At 38.4% G+C, this 12,962-nt stretch overlaps 1 pseudogene; it reads right to left on the minus strand.

The window, feature by feature from the left end:
• Positions 1-841: 841 nt before the first annotated feature.
• Positions 842-11,992, minus strand: LOC116252406 (F-box/LRR-repeat protein 14-like; annotated as a pseudogene).
• Between the last annotated feature and the right edge of the window lie 970 nt (positions 11,993-12,962).

Consider the following 12,962-nt stretch of genomic DNA (forward strand, 5'->3'; position numbering starts at 1 on the left):
AGAGCCTCTCTAATGGTTTTAGGTTCGGTGTCTATATTAAGGTTGGCATGAAGGGTGATAGACAATGGGTGTTTGGTACATGAATATAGATGACAGTCATGGTATCTAAGATTAGGTTGATGAGTGCCTACTTGGGATCTTGTAGTCACTTGGTGTGTGCGGATGGTTTCTTGAACAGGTTCATGGGTTTGTTGACCTTGACTAACTGATTTAGTATCCTGGTTATCAACATGGACGTTTGATTGATTTTCAAATGAAGGAGGAATGAGACTCTTATTGATGGGGCCAACAAATGGTATTGGTACGACTATACCTTGTGAGTCTTTATTTTCTTTTGGAGACTTCTCTTTTGTTTTTGAATGGAAAGTCAGTTCCATTGAATGTGACATATTGAGAGATGCAGAGTCTTTTGCTGTTCATACTCATGCATGTGTACTCTTTGTGTTGAGGAGCACAACCCAAGAATACACATTGTTCAGATCTGAAATCTAACTTGTTTGATAGAGAGTCTCGCAAGCAAGGAAATACTTTCAGCCGCTCCATTTTGTTGCGGCATGTGTGGGCATGATACTCTATGTCCAATGCCACACTCAATCAAGTATTTGGCCAGTCCTTGAAATTCTTTGCCCCAATCCGAGTGGAAATACTTTCTTTTATGTTCTGTAGTATTTTCTACAAGGGACTTGAAGGCTTTAAAGACATTGTATACATCAGATTTTTGTTTAATCAAGTAGAACAAAATATACTTAGAGAAGGCATCAACAAAAACAACATAATATTTGTGTCCATGCATCCCTTCAAATAGGTGCTGCCCCCCATAAATCTGAATAAATCACTTCAAGAGGAAATCAAACATCATTCATATTTGAACTGAAAGGCTGTCTATGTTTCTTTCCTTTCTCACATGATTCACAAATGTTAAACACTTTATTGCTATAGAGAATATCAAAAGAGTTCAATATATGTCTAACGATTGTAAGAGCAGGATGTCCCAATTGTTTATGCCAGTCTTCTAACGAGTCCTTCTTTGAGCTGAATGCTTCCTTCCTTGATTGACAGAATCTTATACAGTCCATTGCTACATGTTCCTTGATGAAGAACCTTTCCTATCATCTGATCCTTAATGACACAAGTTCAAGGAAAAAATTCAAAAATCACATTATTATCTCTTGCAAGACATTGAACTGACATTATGCTTTTTTTTTTTGTTTAAGGCACTACCTGAATATCATTCATCTTTAAGGAATTAACTTGAGAGGATCCAATGCAAGAAATGTGCACTGAACCATTGATAACTTTCAAAGTGTCACCTCCTTGATACAGACTGTGGATTGAGAGATTGTTGTTGTCGTTCGTCACATGATGCATAGCACCTAAATCAGGGTACCAACACTCGTGGTCTATACCTTGGGTTGATCCTGTATTGTAGGTAGTAGGACCTGTCCTTTTCTCTTTTAGAAGATTAGTATAAGACCAATAATTCTTTGCAATATGACCAGCTTTTCCACAGATTTGGTGGACATGTTGATACTATTTTGAAAATCATTCATTCGTCCTCCTCTACTATTTTTATAGCTCCCTCTTCCTCGGTTTCTATAGTTTGAAGATCGATTGTAATTGTCCTGGTTGAAGGCAGAATTAGCTACAGGTTGCAGTTGTTCACAATTTTGTTCTTCGATTTCTTTAAGATTGATTTCTTGGATTAATTATAGTCCATGGAGCATGGTTAAGGTAATCTAATCTTTTCGAGTCTCTATACTGGTGCGAAAAGCAGAATACTCGATAGGAAGACCTTGTAATATTTGAAGAATCAGATCATCTTCATCAATAGGTTTGGCAGCTACAGCTAGTTGATGGGCAATACTCTTTGCTTTGTTAATGAAAGCATCAACGGAGTACGTTCCTTTTTTGAAATCTTGGAGTTGACATTTCAGTTGCATAACTCTAGATCTAGAATGAGCAGCATAGGAATCTTTAAGGCTTTCCACACTTCTTCATAAGACTTTAACCCAATAGTGTGGGTATGGAGAGGTTCTCATAGAGAATATTTAATCCAACTTAACAAAAGTTGGTCACGACACAACCATTTAGTATACTCTTTATTGACTTCAGTAGTGCTACCTGGTTTGAACTTTGGAGGAGCAGGTTTACAACCATCAATAAATCCCATAAGATCACAGGAAATTAGTATGAATGTAAATTGGTCTTCCCAAATGAGATAGTTTTCCGTCGTCAATTTGATAGGTAGAAAATGTTGAAGGCTATTGGGGTTCTGAAACAAGAGGGAATTGAGACTCATACCAGAACTATCAAAGTTTTGAGATATGCCTGATTCCTGTCCTGCCATGGTGAGCTACCAATGAAGTTTCTGTCGAAGGAATGGTGCAACTGTTCTCCAATGCCTTGCTCTGAAACCATGTAAAAAGGAAGATAAAAAGGAAGAAGACACGGTTTAACGTGGTTCAGTCTAATGATGATTTACGTCCATGAATAAAGAAGACATTACGATTACACAACGATTGTTTCCATGATTTTCTCTTGGATAAAGGGAATCGGTTAAATTTTCCTGCTTGTGGTGAGTTGGTTGCTGCTTTGATTTTCTCTTTGATTAGCGAGAGGTACCTCCTCTGATCTTCTTTCCTGATTGATTTTATCTACATTAGTTGGCATATCTTTGACCTTATCTTTTTTGTCATTATCGGTTCTGCGGTTCTGCTAACAAGCGTATCTGAATCAATTTTGAATTAATTATAAGGACCTGCATGGTTAGTTTTTACAACCTAAGTTTACCAACTTGGCTTCACACAAGGATTAAATGATTAGAAGACTAGAATGCATTCCGTCCTCCAGCAACATGGTTGAGGACCCCAAGAAGCATTCAATAAAGATTAGGGCATGCCCGGGAAAGGTATGAGGCATAACTATGATGAGGACTTGTGCCCTTTGTCTGGCATTTTTGGCCATTTGCCGGCTGCTCCCAACAAGCATTCGGCGAAGATCCAGACAGGGCCATACTCTTCATGCCAGAGTTAAAAGGTCTCCTTCATTACCTGAGGCGAGGCTGGCCACCTCGCTCGATCTGATGCATAAGACATGTGCCTGCACATGCACCTACAAGTAATCGTCGCAAGATTTATTGATAGTCAGTAGTTTAGTTATTTGTTGTCATAGTCAGTAGCACTGCCCAGTGGGGAGCAAGAAAAATTAGGTAGAGGGGCACTTATTAAAAAATACTCATATATATATATATATATATAAGGACAAATGTTTAAAGATGTCCATTTAAAAATAAAGACATTTTAAGAAGTCACCATATGGCTCCGCCACTGGTACTGCCGGTTGATATATTTTCCTTTTCTTAGTTTTAAGTTTGTTATGCTTTTAGAGACAGACAATATGAGACCATGATGGAGCAGAGACAGGTGGGGTCTCCATCTGAAATCTTAAATTTATATGCTGGATCTAAGTGTTTCTATGCTCAGATATATGAGGCATGTTGGATCTGGGTGTTTCCGGGTTCAGTTATATGGGGCAGCCCCCGCAAGACCTGAGTCACTGCCCTAAGGCACATATTTAGTGTTCTAAGTTCCACAAGAGAAATACACACACACACACTCTCTCTCTCTCTCTCTCACACACACACTCTCTCTCTCTCTCTCTCTCTCACACACACACACACACACTCTCTCTCTCTCTCTCACACACACACTCTCTCTCTCTCGTGCGCACATGGAAGTTCACGTAGGTGTACCATTCCGCACCCAGTTGGGAGGCAGTTCAGAACCCTGGAACAAGGACAAAGGGGAGAGGTGGTATCACCCTCCCTCAAGACTTTCCTTTGCCTCTTACATGTGCCAGAAAAACTAAAGTAAACTTAAGATAGACAGCACAGCACATGCTACCGTGTTTATTGGCTCCGTTATAGGGCCACGAGCTCATCTTCCATCCTCAAGTAGGACTTCTCCACCATATAGGGCTTCTTCAATATCTCTACATTTAGCTAAGGGCTTGGACTCAACATCATTTTATTTTTTACCTCTTTCTTCATTTGGCTAAATGATCTCCATCTTTGACCATTTCTTCTTTTGGTAAAATTTGGCTTCTCCAATTTGCACAAACTCCTTCACCCTTGTGCAAGCCAATGCTCGTGTGCTCCATGCTTTCTTTCAAACCATTCTGGTATGCTCTATCTTGCACTCTTCTTCTCTTCTTTAATCTGACAAAGAGATTTTTTGGTCGTGTGAAACCACCTGCTTCCTGGGTACTCTATCATTGCGACCTTGCCTTCTTTTACAACTTCAGAAAGCACCGTAAAACTGACATGCCTCAACTTTCCATATATATATTCAGAACTACCAAATCTTTTATCATCCTTCAATCTGGAGTCCTCTTTACCATACTGAACTGTGCACTGTTCTTTTTCCATTATCACGCCTATGCAGCAAATCAATTTTCCACTGCTTCAGGTGGTCATTAATCTTTACTTACTTGTGGCTCCACCTAATACAGTACTTCCTCTTAATGTGTACGAGTTGCTTTTCTCTCCCTTTTCACAATGACTAATGTTCTTTTGAAACTCCAATACAATCATTCGACATTTTGTACTTACATCCAGCCACATCTGTGAACCCTAGAGATACAAATTAGAATTTCTTCAAGTTTAGAACATGTCGTACTTCATCGAGCTTCCTCACTGCTTCATCAAACATCTTAACTTTTATGGTTCATAAACCAGTAGCTTTAAACTTCAGCATTGTTACCTAAGAGGACAGTTTCTCCCAAAGTTTTACAACCCAGTGACTCAAGAGTGGACTCGGCTGTTCTCAACTCGAGATCGGCGGGTCAACTTGGTGACTCAGACTGGTTATGTTTTTCTTTTTTAAAAAAAGAACAGTACACGACTTGTCTTTTAAACATAAACACTTTGTAATATGGCTTGTTTTCACTTATATGATTAAAAAAAGTCAAACTAACATAAAGTGAAATCACAACTTAGTTAATCCTCCAAGAATTGTTGCAATCAAGCATGTCGAATGCAAAAACATTAAGAAAACTCAATCAATTTCGTTAGTATTGCTTGGTTTTGAAAAAACTGAACTTGTACCTTCAATAAAATAACAAATAGGACTTATATTTTATACCTTATATAGAACTTATATCTTAACATGTATCAGCTATAATTTGCAGTAAAATATTGAAAAATAAAGCAAAACGAGTCAACCTACTGGGTTGACTCATTAGGGGAGTGAGCCGAGCCGAGTCACCCAGGTCACCGCGTTGACTCGGTGAGTTTTTAGACTTTGGTTTCTCCACCACATTGATTATAGAAATCAAACCATTCTCGGTGTTGTCCATTTGTGATGCATCCAAGTCCAAAATCAAGCAATCCATTAAAGGCTGAGATCCATGACATGCAAGTACTCATCTTTGTTTATGTCCAATCCGTTCCTTTCTGCAATCTTACCAATTGAAAAAGAAGATCATGATGAGGTACTAACTTCTTTTGATTCTTTCAATGCTGAAGGTCCTTCTTTGATCCTTTACAAAATTTTTCAGTCACGCCTTTTCTCATGACAATAAAAACACTACACCTCACTATGGCCTTTCTTAAGTCCTCTTGATTTAAATCAATAATCATGTCTAGAAAACTTTTTCCTTTGTTTTTGTTACAACCCCTTTCCTCCTCCGCAACAAGTCTATCGCTTGAGTTTTCACTAGGATCATATCTCTTCATGTTCCTTCCATATGACAAAGGTGCACTAGTTACCTCTTCTAACCCGAGCGTCCCTTTCCCAAACAACATCATGGTTACTAGATAATCATATGAACTATGTAATGTTCCAATGATCAAAGCATCATCTTCCTTCATCATCTAACTATTTTTTCACCCATACTCAAAAGGTGAGAAATAAACATATTAAATTCGTTAAGATGTGCAAGAATATTTCATCTCTCTTTCATGCAAAGGCAACAAAGAGATCACTTTAAATCGAGCATGTTGGTAAGTTACCCATATACATGTTTCACAACTAAAAAGAAGTTGCTTCCACAATTTTTCGGTGGATGAAATTGTGGATGACCTCTATCTCCAAGTGTTGCTGGATCGCACTTGCAGCATTTGCATCCATTATATTTTACTGCTTGTCTATTGTCCCTTCCTGGCTCTTTTCTTTGTCAAACAACAAATTGTCTCAAATCCAGTTGTTTTGAAAATCAAAGTCAGTAACCACCTTGTTCGTACAATCTGATCCCAGCAGCAAAAGCACAAATCCAACACAGATTTCTATCAACAAGAAAGAGAATACCTAAGGAAACACAAAGATTTTTCATAGACTTCTTCTGCAGATCCAAGCTTTAGTACAATGTCGTTTTGTTCTCCACACATTAATGGTGCAAAAAACAAATGAAAAAATAAGAGATTGCATCACAGTATGTATATATGCACATAAATCTCTATTGGGTGGAGACCTTGGTCAGATGGCCGATATCTATGTTTTGCAAGTTCCAAGTTGTGGCAAGGAATTCAAAACCAATTTATAGGAGAAATTTTTAAGGGCCAAATTTCATTAGTTTCTTTAATGAACCAAAACCTCACAAAATATAAACGGGCTAGTAAAGAGAACATGGATTGTTGGTGTATGGAAGTTGATCCATACTGGACACTCATTTGCAAATGCGGGTTTGCCCTAATCCTTATGTTTTGAGGATGGCCGCTGCTGAGAGTGTCTGTGTGTGTGTTCTTCTAAGAGAGAGAATACAAGAGATCTGTGCGACCGTGGACGTAGGAGATTATTGCTCCGAACCACGTAAATCGTTGTCTTCTTCCTTGTTGCTTCTAACCCCTTCTTGAGAGTGCGAGAGGAGTGTTTATTGTGTTGTCCCTAACAAGCGACAAAAAGAAAGACTAGCAAATTGACATATCCTATCTCTGTCTAATGAAGGTAAAAGTTCCATTTAGACAATGTTTTGGCCATAAGATAATATTACGAGTCATATTTCAACCACTTCTTAGTCCCACTTTCCAATGAAGGATTGCGGGAAGATAGGCTACCGACCTTTATTGAGAAAGAATAACATACATACAAGAAAGAATAGAGGGATGCCATGCATCAAACCAAAAACATTGAACTCCGTGAGTCATAAGCCACACTACTCCAAAAACAGGTGAAAACTAAAAGCATCTAATTTGATAAGATGGGGAACACATCTTTAGCCTTCAATAGTCTTCAAATTATATATATGCATGTGCATGAGACAACAAATATGTATGAAATAATAAATAAGTATGCGATAATGTTTATGAGATGAAAAAAGATTTATGAGATAATGAGATAACATTAAACAAAAGTATGAGATAATGTTTACGAGAAGAAAATATTTATAAGATAACAAAATATTTATGAGATAATGAGATAACAGATACATGTATGAGATAACATTAACCATAAGTATAAGATAAAATTTATGAGATAATAAAATATTGATGAGATAATGAGATAATGGATGAATGTATGAAATACCACTAAACATAAGTATAAGATATTGTTTATGAGATTATAGAATATTCACAGGAAAATGAGCTATTGCTATGAGCAGTGCAAAACAATGAAAACATTGTTTTACTGCTTCAATGAGTATACTGGTCATAACGTTATGTATATATACAGACTAACAAATTCTACTTTATCGAATCCCCAAATCTTCTTTTTGCAGTTTCCTTTTTGTTTGTCCCTACAAAAAGTTACTTTTTGTAGTAATTAATATGTGCACTCTATTCAAATTTGAAATGGAGAAGCAAAGATATCAATGGAGGCAGGTTCGTCCTACTAAATGTAGCAACCTGGTGAACTGAGCATTAAAGACCTGTATGCTCAGAATTTACAAAGTAAGTTCACTTACTTTGCACAAGGATTAAATGAATTGTTTGCTACACATAAAGGAATGCTCAAGTTTCATGAAGCTTTTGTAAAAAGACTAGAATGCGTCCTGAGCGACAGCGACATGGTTGGGGACCCCAAGAATGATTGTACCCAAGCATCTTATAGCATTCAACAAAATTAAGACGAGCCCTGCAAAGGCAACTTCATTAGGAGCTATTAGATGTCAATCATCCAGTGTATGGATACTTTGTTGTTGACAAGTCATAATTTATTAGAGTGCTACCCTAACCTACCAAGTAATTTGAATATTTTCTCATTGTCAAGACACTTGAGACGAATTCACCCAATTCTCTCTCTCTCTCTCTCTCTTTATATATTATAGTGACTTTCGCTTTTCAAAGATACCCAAACCATCTAATCAATGCTATCTGATCAATCATGATAGGTTGTTAAGAGAAAAACAAGAAGAAAAAGTGAAGATATTTTTGTCATTTAATATAAGTTCACACTTTTTTCTCTCTATCTTTCTCTCAACCATTTATTTGTTTCATATGAACGTCTCAAGTCATACGGTTGGGTGAATCCAGATGATCAAAATGGTCATTCACTTATATATATATATATATATATATATATATATATATATGGTATAAACCAAACCGCTTAGGTAGGATACAAAAACCAGACATATTAAATTTAATTATTGAAATAATTTTTTATAATATAACATTATAGGTATGATCTTAAGAGTGCATATATTAAGTTTGTCATTTTTCTATTTAAATAATATTTTTTTTAATAGCAAAAAAATGAGCAACTCTGATAACATCAAAATTTTGATAGTATACAGATCAATTATTTTCAAAAACTGACTTGAAATAAAACAGGATTTATAGTATATTAGTGTTCATAAACACATTAAATTTATATAACATGAATTTAAGAGGTCTGGTTTTTATCCTTTACTCAAGTAGTCTGGTGTATATATATATGTATATACATATACACACACACACCACACCACTCAAAGTTGAATGCGAAAACACTTTCTTATATAATATATCTGCATCTATATGATCTTAAGAATGTTTTGATAGGGAACATATACATAGTTGGTCAGTATTTCAGTTTAACTTAGTTTCTATACTAATTTTTTCTTTCAGTTTAACATATTTCTATAAGAATAATAATAAAAATGGATGGCGTTTATGATATCAAATCTTTTAATAGTGGAAAGATCAATGCTATTCTTTAAACCAAACTCTCAAAATAGGTTCCAATTTTACGGTGACACCAGACTTAATTGCCTGAGTTGCCCCTTCATCCTCCTTGAAACAGTGGCGGAGCTAGAAGTTTTTGGCTATGGGGCACTAGTCCATAGAATGTAAAATTCAAATTAAAATATATGTTATTTTACAAATAAAACAAATAAGGCCCCTAACAGCAGGCGACCGAAAACTAAAGTTATTACTGCTTCAGCAGGATTCCCTCCAAGATTACTGTCAAATTCTAGTAAGATTCGTGTCTCTCTTTTTTTTTTTAATCGTAATAATCTATGAAATTAATATTCATTAATTCTGCATTTACTTGGACCTGTACAGTTTCTTCTTTTCACTGAATACATAGGCAAACTGCAAACTGCAAAAAAAAAACGTAGAATTCAGTCTAAAGTTATTACCTGCGGAAAGTTTCAAATGCTCAAGAGTTGTACCGCCACATTCTATTCAACTAGATTCAGCATGTAATTAGCAACTCTGAGAAGGACAACCACTAGAGTCGACTAAAAATAAGCCCATTTTTTTAGAAATAGCATCAAAATCTAACAAAAATCCTCATAAATAACTCGCTGCTTGACTAGAAGCAAGAACGCATAAATCACAAATGTGATATCAAATGTGAAAACCCAGAATCAAATGCAAACTCATCAAAAGTCCAAAATCAAAACAAGAAAACGGGAGAGGCGGAGAGCGTCAGAGAGAGAAAGAGAGAGTAGAAACGCTGACCTAGTGAAAGAAATCTCAACGGGCAAAGCACCATGCCAAGATGCACAGATTGGGCGAAGAACCTATATGACCTAATACAACAGGAGTAAAAGATGCACAAATGTGATATCAAATGTGAAAAAACCCCAAATCAAATGCAAGCACATCAAAAGTCCAAAATCAAAACAAGAAAAGGGGGATGGAGTCAAAGAGAGAGAGAAAGAAACACTGACCTTGTGAAATCCCAACGGGCAAAGCGCCATGCCAAGATGCACAGATTGCCCCTGGGCGCCTTGCGGCTTCGCAGTTTGCCCCTTTCCCTTTCTGGTGAATGTTTAGGCGCAACAATGGGCGGGAAATGTTTGGGCGCAACAATGGGCGGGAAATGTTTGGGCGCAACAATGGGCGGGAAATGTTTGGGCGCAACAATGGGCGGGAACACATTAACTTCTAAGTTTCGGGCGGGGAAAAGTTTTTGGTGGATGTTTGGGCGCAACATTGGGCGGGGAAACATGAACTTTTAGGTTGTGGGCGGGGAAAAGGTTTTGTCTGGAGCTGGATCGGTGTTCATTATGGGGCCCGATCCAATTCTGGCGTGGGCAACAGCCGCAACACTGGCGTGAAGCAAATTTTTGACACGGAGCTTTATTGGGCTGGCGTGGTTTCTCAAGTGCCTTGAAATGAGATAGCAACACGTCAACGAAGTGCATCCATCTGTTACCCCTAAGCACTTGGAGATCTTCAGGTTTCTCAAGCAACGGAAATGCTGAACAAGCTGCAGTCCTTCATCAGTCACCTCCTGGCATTTTGTCAGCTCCAGAGTTTCCAAGAAGTTGGCGTCGCATAGAGCTTCCATTCCGGAATCCGTGAAAGAATAAATATGGACAAGTGCAAGCACGCGAATTGGGCACCTATGAATCACCAGTAGTATCCCATTCAAAGTGAACGACGAGAAGGAAGGAAACTCCCCATCAGAGAATGATACCTTGAATGTTTCAAGCTTCGAACAGTTGTTAGCAAAGGCCTTCAGGCTTTCATCAATCAATCTCGATGGATCAGCCATGGAAATTGGAAGCGAGAAATCAGACGGAACACGAAGAGAAATCGACCTCAGGTTATCGGATTCCCGTGCTAAATTCATCAAATCACAATCTCTGATACCAACACACATGTCCAGCTGAAGTCTTTCCAGAGTCCTGCATTTCCCCAAGACGCAGGCAAGGCCTCCACCAGGCGTAGTGAGGCAATTCACCAAACTGAGCTCCACCATTGATTCGCAGGGAACAGACAACCTCTGCCACCGATCAAATGCCAACCGATCCTGAACCTTCATATACCTGTAATTAGCATCCACCTCAAACTGCAAGCTTCTCAGCCTTCTCCAACCAAGACCCAACTTTGCAAGATCCCATTCTCCGATTGCCCTACAGTTCTTGATCTAGAGTTCCTGCAGCATCTCGAGCTTGCCGAGATACTCAAGCCACTCAACACTGCTAACATTGATGCACCTGATCAAATGGAGGGAGGAGAGACTCTTACATCCCACAACCAGTGACAGGATCCCACAACCACTGATCCGAGGCGTGAAATTGAACTTCAGAGTACTAAGGTTTGTACAGGAAGCCAAATGGCCCACACCCACATCAGTGATGAAGGTACAGAAGCCAAGGGTGAGGTCAGTGAGGGCAGGGCATAGTTGAGAGAGAATCAAGAGGCCGTGATCATCTAGTTGCTTCCCAAGTTTAGACATCCAACCGGAATAGACAATCTCAATTTTAGCCAGGTTCTTAAAGCGGTTACAGAGGGAAGTTAGGGCAGAGTTAGCAGGGTTCAAGCCACACCCAACCCTGAGAAACTCCCTCCGCTCTCTTTCCAACTCATAGAGGCGTTTACATGCAAGAGATGCAGAATTTTGATCTCGGGTTTTCTTAATCCTTCGCAGAATTCCCCAAACCAATTGATCTGGCAACACTTCCATGGAAGAAAAATAGAAACGATCTCAGATTCCTTGCCGACCCTGTTCTTCCCTAAATTCTGTAACGACCCAAGCGGATATCTTGGTCCTTCTTACGGTTTTACAATAGAATTAATAGAACTTGGTATTTTGGTAAAGAGAGAGGAATAAGAATGGAAATTATGATGTATAGAGGTTCGGTGATTAACACCTACGTCCTCTCTCTCATGTATACATTCAATCGTGTATATTATGAGGTTCCACTATAGTATTTATATGAATTTCATTACAACGGTAAGCCATCATTTGACTTTGCAAGTGTAGCACTTATTTCCTTCTTTGGTTTATCTTTACCGTTCTCATTCCTTTCTTCAAATGAACCGTTGGTGGAGTTGCCTTCACTCGTTGATTGCATTCCATATTTGTTGCCATGTGTATTGCCTTGCATGAGAGCTTCTTGCCTTGAATTGCCATGTGGCTTACCATGTGTCTCAACATCCCCTCGCAAACCCAATGGTCCAGGAAGGACGTTGAGTTTGAATTGTAACTGTTGAAACCGAGTGGTCGGTAACGGCTTGGTAAGAATGTCAGTAATTTGATGTGAAGATGGGACATGTTTAACAAGAATTTGGCCTTTGAAAATTCAATCTCGAACAAAATGAACATCCAACTCAACATGTTAACTCCGTGAGTGAAAAACTGGATGAGCTGCCATGTAGGTGGCGCTGACATTGTCACACCATAGGATTGGAGTAGAGGGAAGTGAGATGAATAATTCTTGCAATAGATATTGGATCCAGACAAGTTCTGCAGTTGTATTGGAGACTGAGCGATACTCGGCTTCTAAGCTAGACCTAGCAACTGTATGTAGCTTTTTGGAGCTCCATGACAGAATATTTGGTCCTAAAAATATTGTATATCCTCTTGCAGATTTTCGATCATCAGGGCATCCTGCCCAATCCGCATCAGAGTAGGCTGATAAAGTGAGATCAGAAGAAGGTCGGATCTTGAGACCAAAGTGGATAGTGCCTTTGACATATCTTAAGATTCGTTTAACTGCACTCCAATGGTCCAAGGTTGGTTTTTGCATATATTGACACACTTTGTTGACGGCATACGAGATGTTCGGTCTGGTCAAAGTCAAGT

Source organism: Nymphaea colorata, chromosome 4, assembly GCF_008831285.2.
Source record: "Nymphaea colorata isolate Beijing-Zhang1983 chromosome 4, ASM883128v2, whole genome shotgun sequence".
Taxonomy (NCBI): Eukaryota; Viridiplantae; Streptophyta; class Magnoliopsida; order Nymphaeales; family Nymphaeaceae; genus Nymphaea; species Nymphaea colorata.